The sequence below is a fragment of the Gymnoscopelus microlampas genome (assembly GCF_963454915.1).
Source record: "Gymnoscopelus microlampas genome assembly, chromosome: 10".
NCBI classification, from domain to species: domain Eukaryota; kingdom Metazoa; phylum Chordata; class Actinopteri; order Myctophiformes; family Myctophidae; genus Gymnoscopelus; species Gymnoscopelus microlampas.
Window position 1 is genome coordinate 7,875,092 of NC_139947.1, and position 15,132 is coordinate 7,890,223.

Sequence of the window (15,132 nt, forward strand, 5' to 3'; positions counted from 1 at the left end):
TAACCAAATAATCACCTTTAACAAGGGCTTCGTTTCGAGCGTGTATATCTGATACTTTTGCTATTTTTGAATTAGAATTCAGAAAAGTAACAGTTTTGAACATATGAGGTTTTAACCCGACAGACACGATACATGACTGGATATACTGTATTGCTGTGTGTGTGTATGATAGATGTACTGTAGCTATTCAATGCCAGATTTCCTTACAATTAATTCAGTGTAACGATAGTTCATGTAGACACGGAAGGCAGAATGTTTATATACTTCATTCTCAATCCCCGGACCCCCCCATTCGCTAACAAGCTTATATAGTTGTACTCCTTTAAGTCATACGTTCAACCTCTTGTCATTCTCATTCGCTACATGCTAACTCACTCACGGCCTCATACCCACAGTGCAACTCTGGCGGTTCATTTAAGAAGCCTCTGTTCATTCTACGTGCTTAGCTGTCAGTGCCGGTTGTACAGCTGTCAGTGTCAAACTCGGATCAACCCTAGCGATCACCCCTAAAGCGGTGACTTCTGCCAGCAGATGCGATTTAAGGCGTGGATTTTTGTTCTCACCCTTCTTCTGGTACGGATCATGTTCCGAATTGGTGAGCAGGAGGACGATTCGTATTCAGAGGAGGGTGAGGAGGACGTCTTCATCGAGGAGACCCAGATGGAAGCCTGTCCAGAAACCTTGCCTCCGAGCACCCAACACCGTAGCCAAGAAAGAGCGGTAGAGAACACCCAGTCCGTTCGCCACTCCAGTGCTCGGTTGGCTAGAAGAGGAATCTTACAAGCTCTAATATACCGTATATATTTGTAATCGATAATCTAGATGTGTACACACTCTATCTATATAATGTTATATAATATTCAATATTATTGATATGCAATGCATAAATAAGGAGACAATATGGAAGAATGTCCCCACCTCATCCAGTTGGACTGAGTCTCGTCCTTAGCATCGATCTAGTCATAACGGTTTCTCTCCCTCCGGATCTAAAGAAAAGAAACACATTATTTATGTTGAAGTATATATACTGACATAAAACATGTGTCTATCCCTACTGGTTTAGCTGTGTCACTAGTGCTACTATTAGGTTAGGCCACAATATCTATGGAGGACTTTATGTATTTAATTTTAGATATGGCAGCTTCGGTATTCCATAAATATCCACATGCATGCACGCGCACACGCACACGCACACGCGCACACACACACACACACACACACACACACACACACACACACACACACACACACACACACACACACACAGATCTCCTCTGTCAGCAGCAACACCTGCTGTGAGCAGAGCTTGATTGGCATGATGAACCTGTGGTCATACCGCCCTCTAGTGGCAGAGTAATATAAACTATAAATCACATAGTATGGCTCTTACAGATATTATACTCTCATTCCCAGTGGGTTGAATGAGGACATTTAATTTGCTTGTTTCTTATATGAAGTGAATCTGTCATTTGTGCTGTTTTGTGCCTCCTTTATTGTTTAATTTTTTTAATTATATAAATTAAGCCTACCTGATGTTGTAGTGATCTACAGCAGTGGTTCTCAACGTGCGGGTCGGGACCCCCAGGGGGGTCCCCACAATATTTTGGGGGGTCCCCAGATGACAGTGAAGTGACAATATAAGGACTTTTAAGTCCAAACAAAATGGGGGTCCCCAGTTCAAAAAAACACTGATCTACAGAAAACCTTTTCATGTCAAGGACCCCCACATATATTGATATGTATTTGTCCACAGGCCTCCCCATTAATAAATATTTTGAATAAGAGAAGATTTGTCTTGAAATGTCCAATTTTTTTTTCAAGATATTTCAAAAATATTTTGAGTACATTGGTTATTTTCGAGTAGACAAATTATGCATTACATTACATACATCAGTGGTTCTCAAAGTGGTCTCCGGGGACCCCAGGGGTCCTTGAGGGGGTTCCAGGGGGTCCCCAGCTAAAGTATTTAATGTAGCGTCAGAATCCTTCTAACCACTTTATCCATTTAGGTTTAGGCCTATACGTTGGCTATTCAAAAACAGCAGATCTACAAGCTTGTACATGTGCTATTTAAAAAGAAAATATAAAAAAAAATCCTGAAATAAAAGTTGGACGTTTTTTCTAACACAAATCTTCTCTTCTGGGGGGTCCCTGGCAGAAAACATTTTCAGATGGGGGTCCACGGCCAAATACATATCAATTTGGGGGTCCTTGAGAATCACTGTATACGGCACATTATGTGATGGTGGCTTCCCCTGTTGGGACAGAAGTCTTGTAGTGTAGTGGTTCTCAACCTTTTCTGGTCGTGATGACCCCCAGAGTAATAATTTTTGAACTGGGGACCTAACTCACTGAAACTCTTGTGTCTCCACTATGGATACGCTGGTGTCTTTTCAGAGAACGTGGATCATTGAACCTCTTGCCACAATGCTTACAGATGTAAGGTTTTTCTCCAGTGTGGAGACGCTGGTGTTTCTTGAGATTATTTGAATCATTGAACCTCTTACCACAATTCTTACAGAAGAAAGGTTTTTCTCTAGTATGGATACGCAGGTGTGTTTTCAGATGACCTGACTGATTGAACCTCTTGCCACAATGCTTACAGGCGTAAGGTTTGTCTCCAGTGTGGAGACGCTGGTGTTTATTCAGATTACGTGAATCATTGAACCTTTTGCCACAATGCCTACAGGTGTAAGGTTTTTCTCCAGTGTGCAAACGCTGGTGTATTTGCAGATAATCTAAACTATTGAACCTCTTGTCACACTGATTACAGGTGTAAGGTTTTTCCCCAGTATGAATGTACAGGTGTCTCTGTAGACTAACTGACTGAGTAAAACTTTTGTCACACTGATTACAGTGGAAAGGCTTTTCTCCAGTGTGAATAAGCTGGTGTCTCATCATCAGACTTAATTTAGTGAAACTCTTGTCACAGTGTTTACATCTGTGAGTTTTCATTCCTGCGTAAGACTGATGTGTTTTGACTGATGTGTTTTTACTTCTCTTGTTTGGTTTGTGTCTCCTTGTTTCTGTCTGGGTACAGAGCTGGTGGTGGAGGTCTGCTGACAGGCTGCTGGTCGGATCTGTCCACTCCTCAGCATTTGCCAGTAGAGGTTGTTGTGGCTTCTCTTCAGGTGTTTATGGAGGAAGACCTGAGATGTGAAGGCGTATGGACACTCAGGACAGGAGATGACCTGAGTCTGAGAAGACTGGGACCCCTCTCCTGTGAGAGAGAAAGAGAGATAGAGAGAGACAGAGACAGAGAAAGACAGAGAGGAAGAGCCACCCAAACAATTAATGCACTAAACCAAGTGGTGTTTTACTGATAATCGGCTGACTCGTTAACCAGACCCAAAGCCACTGTGAGAATATGCTTTATAGGCTGTGGGAATCAACTATTACTGGATTCTCTTCGATTCTTCACTCTCTGTAAGGAGTTAGTCTCTCTGGGTCGCTGCTGGAACTGCTCTCAACCAATGCACATCGACTCCTTATATACTTTCTCGGCTGTGGTCCTAATGTCACTACGATGATGTCATGTAGTGTCAGGCATCTCCATATATGGAGCGGGCTATTTCCGCTATGCCCAAATCTGGGACTATGACAGCAGCCCTAGACGTTTCGGCTATCTCCATACATGGAGTTCCGGGAGGGGGTCTCTGATGTCAGAGCTAAGGTATGCCAGGTATCTCCATGTATAGCCGTCTATAGCCGACACACACGCACGCACGCGCAAACGCACACGCAAACGCACATACACGCACGCACGCACGCACGCATATGTTTGAGAATCACTGCTCTCTCCCAGGGCCGGCACGCCCATTAGGCAGAGTAGGCAGTTGCCTAGGCCCCCCCCCCCCCAAAAAAAAGGCTCTAGGTGGCGCTGTGGCAGAAAATGGTGGCGCGGCGCTGTCAGACATAGGATAGGCTCCTGTCCTCTGAATTACTTTCTGTACTTTCCTAAATTACTTTCTGTACTTTCCATTATTTATTCAGCATTTGAGCCACGGACCACTGTGGTATATTTAAAGCCACCGATTTACAGGTTTACTGCACTATACTAATTGCCAACAACGCCATATTGTAAAGTTAGTTTGATGTTCCAGAGATGTGAAAGGATGGTGAAGAATGGATGAGACATCACTCCAGCAGTGAGGTTACTTCTTCCAGTTTATTTCATAGTACAGCATAGTACAAACAGCTTTCTGTGGAGACCCTGAGGTCCACACAGGCGGCCCTCCGGCCTGAGACACACTAAGTTAGTTACATTTCAGTCAGTCCTTTATAGCAGTGGTCACCTTTGAGATCTAAGAGGAGATACGTGTTGGTGTGTCAGCCCTCAAAAGGTGAACCCCCACTTCCCCTGGCCCTCCACATTTGCAACTGTAAAGGGCCAGGAAAAGAGAGGTGCCAGCCTTGATCCCAAATGCATAGCCGCTATGTCTATCAACTAGAACAATAGCCATGTTAATTGTCACCCCCACCAGGCTCCTCTCTGTCTGCAGCTTACTTGTGAAGTGCTTACATCTATGTATGTTATATGGAAATATATTACAGACCCCCCACGGGAGACTCCAAACGTCTTCCGCAAAAACATATATTTCCAAAAGAAAAACAAAGAACCGCCCCCCATGAAACTTACTGGAACACAACCAGGACAAAAATAAAACACTCAGGAACACTAAATAGCAAACAATCATCCAATACAGAACAATGCACATACAAGAACCAAGATTACATAGTACAGTGACAAGGTGATTTACAAATAGACAGAAAACTCATTTCCTAATTCCAATTAGCGTGCAGGATCCCTCTGTTAGTCCTTTAAACTCCAGTATGAAACATTACACAGCTAACCAGCAATGGAAGCCGACAGCATACAGTTGAATCATCACTCACCAACCGATAACACCACCCCCCAAGTCAATGCCCCCCCCCGCCGAGCCACCAAATAATACTCAAAGATAGCCTAATACTTATCCCTAAGCTTACACTGTACCTTCAAGGACAAATGACAGCTACGAACGGAAGCGCCCACAGTGAAAAGACAAGGCAGTGTACCCCCAATGAAATAACAAAAACACAAAGTAAGCTCACATAAAATACCAGAGACCAGAAAGTAAAACAATAACCTCACAACACTTACGCCACAGTTTAAACCCCCACCATCACAAAAATATAACCCCAGGTCCCGTATGCACAATGTCCCGCTCGATAATGTTTCTCTGTAGTTTCCCTCAACGTCATTTTCTCGCCCCGGCCGCTTTCCCAGTACAGTGTCCAGATTGTCCAACAGATAGCTGCATTTTACAACAGCACGCTCTACTTGCGATCGTAGAAAATGTAAACACACTCCCCACGAAGAACCCCTCATCTCCAGGCTAATTATCTTCTTCTCTGTAAATACTCAGTCAATTTCTTGTACTTAATATCTTGCAAATATATTAGAATATATTCACTATTAACTGGCTTGCAATTGTACTGAATACTTCGAGAAAATCAAGACAAATAAGCGTCGCCGGTTCTACGTTCTGCTGGCACCCGCTGTCTCCCGTCCTCCTCACAACATTACCCGCCACGAGAGAACCCCGTCCATCCACAGGTTCCCCGCACTGCCGTCAGCACCGCAGCGCGCTCCTTTAGCGACCGTAGAAGATAAGTTGTGCAGCCAGATGAGTCGTTACAGCCTCCTAGATCTGGTCATGATGAGGGCCTCTCCCCGTAGATCCTCGAAAAGTTGTCGTCATGTCGTGCCGATGTCCTTGCAGTGGTCCCCCCACGTCGCCGGAAGATAGCTCGATCCTTCCATCCACCGCAAGGCAAAGACTCCCCGTCCGCGCATGTCCTTTCGACGCCTGGCTCAGCATTTCTGGAGATTGGCGTCCCGTTCCCCAAATAACCAAACCAACGCGACTGCCGACTGAAACGCCATATGTGGTATATTTAAAGCCACCGATTTACAGGTTTACTGCACTATACTAATTGCCAACAACGCCATATTGTAAAGTTAGTTTGATGTTCCAGAGATGTGAATGGATGGTGAAGAATGGATGAGACATCACTCCAGCAGTGAGGTTACTTCTTCCAGTTTATTTCATAGTACAGCATAGTACAAACAGCTTTCTGTGGAGACCCTGAGGTCCACACAGGCGGCCCTCCGGCCTGAGACACACTAAGTTAGTTACATTTCAGTCAGTCCTTTATAGCAGTGGTCACCTTTGAGATCTAAGAGGAGATACGTGTTGGTGTGTCAGCCCTCAAAAGGTGAACCCCCACTTCCCCTGGCCCTCCACATTTGCAACTGTAAAGGGCCAGGAAAAGAGAGGTGCCAGCCTTGATCCCAAATGCATAGCCGCTATGTCTATCAACTAGAACAATAGCCATGTTAATTGTCACCCCCACCAGGCTCCTCTCTGTCTGCAGCTTACTTGTGAAGTGCTTACATCTATGTATGTTATATGGAAATATATTACACCACCATTTGATGAGATTTAGACTCTCAGACCCCAAGACTTTTAGAATATTTTGTTATCGTTGGATAAGATTTTGTCCACAATTCCATGCTGTATTGATGTGGTACCACAGAGATAACAGGAAAATGTTGATCAAAATAACAATTCTTTAATTAAGTAATGCAGATGTTTAACAATAGTTAATTATTTTTTTTACACTCATTTTACACTCTCAAGAGTTAAAGATCTATGAGGGTCCATTTGGTTACCAACTCTCCGTCATTTAGCTGGGGACCACCTGGAACCCCCTCAAGGACCACTGGTAGTCCCCGGACCACTGGTTGAGAACCGCTGCTACAGAGCATTGGAGACAATATGACAATATGGAAGAATGTCCCCACCTCATCCAGTTGGACTGAGTCTCGTCCTTAGCATCGATGTAGTCATAACGGTTTCTCTCCCTCCGGATCTAAAGAAAAAGAAACACATTATTTATGTTGAAGTATATATACTGACATAAAGCATTTGTCTATCCCTATACTGGTTTAGCTGTGTTACTAGAGCCACTATTAGGTTACGCACACACGCTTGTATGCACACATAAACACACGCGCGAGCGCGCACACACACACACACACACACACACACACACACACACACACACACACACACACACACACACACACACACACACACACACACACACACACACACACACACACACACACACACACACACACACACACACCCCAGGAGTATCCACTCTCTAGGCCTATACGTTGGCTATTCAAAAACAGCAGATCTACAAGCTTGTACATGTGCTATTTAAAAAGAAAATATTAAAAAAATACTAAAATAAAAGTTGGATGAATACTAAAATAAAAGCATGGATTTTTTCTAACACAAATCTTCTCTTCTTGGGGGTCCCTGGCAGAAAACATTTTCAGATGGGGGTCCACGGCCAAATACATATCAATTTGTGAGTCCTTGACATGGAAAAGTTTGAGAATCACTGCATACAGCACATTATGTGATGGTGGCTTCCCCTGTTGGGACAGAAGTGTTGTAGTGTAGTGGTTTTCAACCTTTTCTGGTCGTGAAGACCCCCAGAGTAATCATTTTTTAACTGGGGACCCCCCATTTTGCTTGACTCCGTTCAACAGATAAATATTTTGAAAATAGCAGATCTACAATCTCATATAACGACTTGCGTTGCGAGTGTTCATCTGAATGTTCACACACACACACACACACACACACACACACACACACACACACACACACACACACACACACACACACACACACACACACACACACACACACACACACACACACACACACACACACACACACACACACACACACACACACACACACACACACACACACACACAGAGGAGTGCTGACCAAAACCAACCACAGAGTCGCTTGATTTGCATAAACAGCAGTCTTTTATTGGGGGGAAACTTTAACAAAGGCAGGTAGGGGAAAACTATAACACAAATTCCTCCCGGATTGGGGTATTTCAATAACAGTTCCTAGTCCATGCATGAAGTGCCCTATGGTGCCTAGGGAAGAGAGTAGAAACCATAATTAGTCTTAATTCAGTCTTAACAAGCCATATAAGGACAAATGTTCGAGTGTGTTTTAGCTTACCGCCCGAGCCTGCGTCCATTCACCAAGGGAGTGAGTTTCATCTGAGGAGAGGTTCAGCAAAAATGTATAGGGCTGGGCTGATCAGACCAGGCTGTCACCACTCTGGCAATCAGACCTGAGGTGTCATCATATCAAGCTGATTGAGGATGAAAACAGGCACATACCTTCCTTCCACTAATTGCCCAAGTGCTCTGCACTGTCTCTGGTGCTGAAACCTCTCCTTAGCTCGCCTTGGTGGAGACGCCAGATAGCTCGGGCCCCAAGCGACACTCCACAACACACACACACACACACACACACACACACACACACACACACACACACACACACACACACACACACACACACACACACACACACACACACACACACACACACACACACACACGTGTGCAGAAATGTGAAGGTCAGGATTGATGTCAGAATGTTAAAGGTGGATTTCACTTTAAAACAACACTCGGTGCAATATTTAGATTTTTCATATTCATTTGTTCAGACACTGTAACTGAAAAATCACGTAGAATATCTCTCTAAATTCAGTCCTGCACAATAATGAACATACAGTATTTGTAGCTTTATTCTGCATTTAACCTGAATAACCAATACAACAATGATACTGACAGCAGATTGTTTCATACATCTGTAAATTATTTATTTAAAAAAAAACATGCTTTTTCATTTGCTAAGCTGGAACAAAATACTTTTAAACAGTGGTTCCCACACTGCGCACACACAACATGTGGGGGGTCTCAGCTTAATTCAGTCAGATGTAAGAAGGGGGGCTTTAAGGGAAAAAACACTAATTTAAACAAAACAATGATATCAATGTAACACAATCATCATTACATTTGCTATAAGCTGAGAAACATGACAGACAATCTTGCATTCATTTACAATTATATGACAACTGCAGGCTCTTACTGTAAAGCAGTATTTAAAAAAAAAATAGGGGTATGACTACTCCTAGGGGTACACAGAGGTACTACAGGTGGTACATGAGAAAGTAGAAATTGTATTTGACTCTGTTGTGATTCATGATAAAACACTGACACACTTTTGTGTGAACCTGCTGATCTGTTAGGTTAACTCAACAAATTGACTAGCAGAGCTTTTATGGAATAGAAAGCAATACTCATTTGCACGTCATTAGACAATATTGACATCAAAACTGGACTAAAATGTTATGGTTTGCGGTTTGCATTTGGTAAGGTTTATTGGATTTATAGATTCACACATTTTATACATTTATTTTTTAACAGCCATTTAGTGGTTATGCCAATCCTCTGCACTTGTGGTCCCAGTTGTTGCTTTGATTGATTGATTGATTGATTGATTAATTGATTGATTGATTGAATACTTTATCAGTCAGGAATGTAAACAGCACGAGGTACAGTAAGACATTGAGACTAAAAGGATAACACTGTTTCCATTGTGGTCCTATATATGTATTCAATTCATCAACTAACCCCTACTGTTGGCCTGTGGCGTGTATAGAACAGGGCTCCTGAATGTTTTCAGCTTGAGACCCAAAAGAGACATTTGGTGTCTCCCCAGGACCCAAACTTACAAAAATACATTATTAATTAATACCTTAAGCCCTAAAATAGAGACGATAGCCGATCTGCTTTTTGAAAATGTACAAAACTTCTGCAGCCAGGAAGTGACCTAAGCCTCTGCAGTGGTGCCCTCAATTCACTCTTAATTCACAATATTTACACAATCAGTTTCTTTAAATGATGATCTTCCTGTTTTCTCTCAAGTAGTATTAATATCCATAATGTGTTGCTTGTATAACCACCCTCCCTACAGTACCAACATACAGCTGTTTGATTCTCACACCGTTTACAGTGGACGTGTTTTTCCCTCTGTGTGAATATGCTGGTGACTGTTCAGGTGGCCTAACTCACTGAAACTCTTGTGTCTCCACTATGGATACGCTGGTGTCTTTTCAGAGAACGTGGATCATTGAACCTCTTGCCACAATGCTTACAGACGAAAGGTTTTTCTCCAGTGTGGAGACGCTGGTGTTTCTTGAGATTATTTGAATCATTGAACCTCTTGCCACAATCCTTACAGACGAAAGGTTTTTCTCCAGTATGGATACGCAGGTGTGTTTTCAGATGACCTGAATGATTGAACCTCTTGCCACAATGCTTACAGGCGTAAGGTTTGTCTCCAGTGTGGAGACGCTGGTGTTTTTTCAGATCACGTGAATCATTGAACCTTTTGCCACAATGCTTACAGGTGTAAGGTTTTTCTCCAGTGTGCAAACGCTGGTGTATTTGCAGATCACGTGAATCATTGAACCTCTTGTCACACTGATTACAGGTGTAAGGTTTTTCCCCAGTATGAATATACAGGTGTCTCTGTAGACTAACTGCCTGAGTAAAACTTTTGTCACACTGATTACAGTGGAAAGGCTTTTCTCCAGTGTGAATAAGCTGGTGTCTCATCATCAGACTTAATGCAGTGAAACTCTTGTCACAGTGTTTACATCTGTGAGTTTTCATTCCTGCGTAAGACTGATGTGTTTTTACTTCTCTTGTTTGGTTTGTGTCTCCTTGTTTCTGTCTGGGTACAGAGCTGGTGGTGGAGGTCTGATGACAGGCTGCTGGTAGGATCTGTCCACTCCTCAGCATTTGCCAGTAGAGGTTGTTGTGGCTTCTCTTCAGGTGTTTATGGAGGAAGACCTGAGATGTGAAGGCGTATGGACACTCAGGACAGGAGAAGACCTGAGTCTGAGAAGACTGGGACCCCTCTCCTGTGAGAGAGAAAGAGAGATAGAGAGAGACAGAGACAGAGAAAGACAGAGAGGAAGAGCCACCTCAAACAATGAATGCACTAAACCAAACAAGTAATGGACTTAAATTAACCAGACAATTAATGCAGATGGGTGGTGTTTTACTGATAATCGGCTGACTCATTAACCAGATCCAAAGCCACTGTGAGAATATGCTTTATAGGCTGTGGGAATCAACTATTACTGGATTCTCTTCGATTCTTCACTCTCTGTAAGGAGTTAGTCTCTCTGGGTCGCTGCTGGAACTGCTCTCAACCAATGCACATCGAGCCCTTATATACTTGTCGGCTGCGGTCCTAATGTCACTACGATGATGTCAGGTAGTGTCAGGCATCTCCATATATGGAGCGGGATATTTCCGCTATGCCCAAATCTGGGACTATGACATCAGCCCTAGACGTTTCGGCTATCTCCATACATGGAGTTCCGGGAGGGGGTCTCTGATGTCAGAGCTAAGGTATGCCAGGTATCTCCATGTATAGCCGTCTAGGAGATTCTATGATGTCATACTTGGGGAGATTGGTTGTCTCCATCTATGGGGATCTCCATCTATGGGAAGGTTAGGATCGCATAGGTCACTAGAGGTCGGGACCGAAGGGGTCATTCATCCCCTTATATAGGTTTCTGGGCATCCTGCCATGATCCACCTTGGGGTGTTATCCATCTATGGCTAATACTGGCAAGTATGCCCTGACTGTTCTTTACAGGTGGGCTGCAAAAGCTTTCAAGATGTTCAAGAGGGCCCTGATCCTCATCCATTCCTAACAGACAGATATATAGATACACTACTCAGACATACGTTACATTGAACAGACAGACAGATGTTACCTTTAGCAGAGCTCTTGTTGTCCCACAGCTCATCAAAGATGATTCCCAACTCCTCTGCATACTCGTCTCCGTACCACACCAGCAGCTCTTCTCCTCTGGCCACAGGACGACAACATCGGTACAAGACCCGCCCTCGATGCTGTAAAGCTATCAGGTTCTGTTCTGTTTCATTACGAGCACAGTTCACATACCTGACACATGGCACACACACACACACACACACACACACACACACACACACACACACACACACACACACACACACACACACACACACACACACACACACACACACACACACACACACACACACACACGCACACACGATAATGTTTGAGAACCACTGCTCTCTCCAGTCTACATGTCTCTTCAAATGAAGGGCATTTCAGGGCACCAGTTCAGAGCTGACAGTTCAGCTGTTTTTGGCACCATCTGACTCACAGCCTATACTATAGGAACACTGGGCCAGGAGGGGGTCTGGTTTGACAATAATACAGAGCAGTGGTTTTTAACCCTTTTCATATCAAGGTCCATTATTTATTCAGCATTTGAGCCACGGACCCCCATTTGATGAGATTTAGACTCTCAGACCCAACACTATTAGAATATTTTGTTATCGTTGGATAAGATTTTGTCCACAATTCCATGCTGTATTGATGTGGTACCACAGAGATAACAGGAAAATGTTGATCAAAATAACAGTTCTTTAATTAAGTAATGCAGATGTGTAACAATAGTTAATTCTTTTTTTTACACTCATTTTACTCTCAAGAGTTAAAGATCGATGAGGGTCCATTTGGTTACCAACTCTCCATCATTTAGCTGGGGACCACCTGGAACCCCCTCAAGGACCACTGGTGGTCCCCGGACCAGTGGTTGAGAACCGCTGCTACAGAGCATTGTGTTCGAGCCGGGCCAGTGGTGAGCCGATGTTTGAATCTGGTGCAAGTTCTAATTTACCGTATATATTTGTAATAGATAATCTAGATATGCACACAGTCTATATAATGTTATACATAATATTCAATATTATTGAATAGATAAGGAGACAATATGGAAGAATGTCCCCACCTCATCCAGTTGGACTGAGTCTCGTCCTTAGCATCGATGTAGTCATAACGGTTTCTCTCCCTCCGGATCTAAAGAAAAAGAAACACATTATTTATGCTGAAGTATATATACTGACATAAAGCATTTGTCTATCCCTACTGGTTTAGCTGTGTCACTAGAGCCACTATTAGGTTAGGCCACAATATCCACATGTATGCACGCATGCATGTGGATATTGCACACACACACACACACACACACACACACAGACACACACACACACACACACACACACACACACACACACACACACACACACACACACACACACACACACACACACACACACACACACACACACACACACACACACACACACACACACACACACACACACACACACACGAGAGAGTTGAACAGTTTTGCAAAGTATGTGACATGAACCTAAAACATTGTTTAAATTAATCATACACAGTGACAGAACAACAACAGAGATGGAGGGAACAGATGAGAGACGAATGAGAGAAAAAGAGACAGATTCAGAGAAAGAGAGCGGGAGAGGGAGAGGGAGAGGGAGAGAGGAAGAATGATTGATGTCTCAAACATTTTCAGGTCAAGGACCCCCGAAATGATATGTCTTTGGCCTCCCATGTGAAAAGATGTTGTGCCAGAGACCCCCATAAGAGAAGATGTTGTGCCAGAGACCCCCATAAGAGAAGATGTGTGTTGTTAAAATGTTGACAAAAACAAAAAAAATATCCATGAATTCAAGTCTCGGGGGTGAGTAATCAATAGAAATACAGTACCTTTTCCTCCACTGACAGATTGTGATGCTATATCAATTTGCTATATCAAACTCATTTAGCTGGGGACCCCCTGGAACCCCCTCAAGGACCCCTGGGGGTCCCTAGACCACCACTGATGTAAACAGAGATCACCTACAGTAATAATGCTCATCCGTGGGCACTTCCTGTTCGGTGTAATCAATGGTGTCTCGTTTTCTCAGCTTTCTGTCACCGGAACACACTGCTGCTACTCCCTCTGTCACCTGACCACCTGAAACGCACGCACGCGCACACACACACACACACACACACACACACACACACACACACACACACACACACACACACACACACACACACACACACACACACACACACACACACACACAAGGTACTGTAGTAGGGTATAAAAGATAACACATATTGGAATGTTGACTATTAGAAAGTCACATTGCTGCCGTTGGGCAAAAACCGTGTACTGAATCTCTGTACTTCAACTGTTCTTTTTTTTCTCTCACAAATTCATTGTCTACTTCATCATACAGGGGTGTCGCACAAAAGTAGTGAACATCTAGCCGATCGCAATTTAACTATTTTCACTATTGTTTTATGTTTTAAAGTAATAGTAAAAAAGGAACGGTTTTGGACATACAGTAGAAGGTTTCCACCTGACAGTGACGAATACTCCCTTTCCGGTGAGACAGTAGTGTGCTATGTTCTTATCCACCACGTCCATAACTGTACTGTAGCTACAGTATGCGCTGAGTTGTGACTGGTTCAAGAACAGACTTGCAGAACATTAGAGCCAGTTAACCCTTGGCTGTCCACTGTCTATAAGCCACACACATGTTGGTCTTTATTCTTTTTTAGGATCCCCATTAGCTTACACAAAGTGGTCACTATAGTCTTCCTGGGGTCCACCACACTACAATAAAAACAGACAATAGTTAAAATTGTGTAATAAAACTAAAACAAAAATGCTAAACAGACTCATTAAAAGCAATTGTCATTGTAAAGTAACTAAAACAATTATAATAAAAATGAATTGATATTGGTACTACTTTGAGTTGTCTGCTTGAACTTCACATCTTTAACACTATACCTCTAGTTCCGTTTTCATATCAAATTGATATGTATTTGGTCACAAACCCCCATCTGAAAATAGTTTGTGCCAGGGACCCCAGAAGAGAAGATGTGTGTTAAAAGATTTCAAAATGTCAAAATGTTGATATTATACTTGATAGGTTCTTGGTTTACGTATCATACTGTAATGTTTGTGATTACCAGTCAGCCCAGGAGTCCACTCTTCATCTTCGTTACTCTCCTGCTCCTCTTCCTCACTTGGCCGAGGTGTCCTTGAGGTTTCCCCCCGACCGCTCCTGTGTCTCCTCATAACTTCACTTCACACCTGATGGGGGCAAACAGGGTGTTACACAGTGCTGGGAAAAGTACTCACATTTATTACTTAAGTAAAAGTATCAATGCCGCAATGTAGAAGCACTCCGTTACAAGTAAAAGTCCGGAATTAAAAATGTACTTGAGTAAAAGTACAAAAGTATTG

The 15,132-nt window shown here is 43.2% G+C and overlaps 1 long non-coding RNA gene across 1 annotated transcript; it reads right to left on the reverse strand.

Moving 5' to 3' along the window:
- Window positions 1-12,829: 12,829 nt before the first annotated feature.
- Window positions 12,830-14,929, reverse strand: LOC311053072. The gene is made up of 3 exons (XR_014601603.1): window positions 14,856-14,929; window positions 13,729-13,842; window positions 12,830-12,875 (listed from the first exon to the last, which is right to left on the reverse strand). It is a non-coding gene; the product is annotated as an uncharacterized lncRNA (long non-coding RNA).
- Window positions 14,930-15,132: the final 203 nt, after the last annotated feature.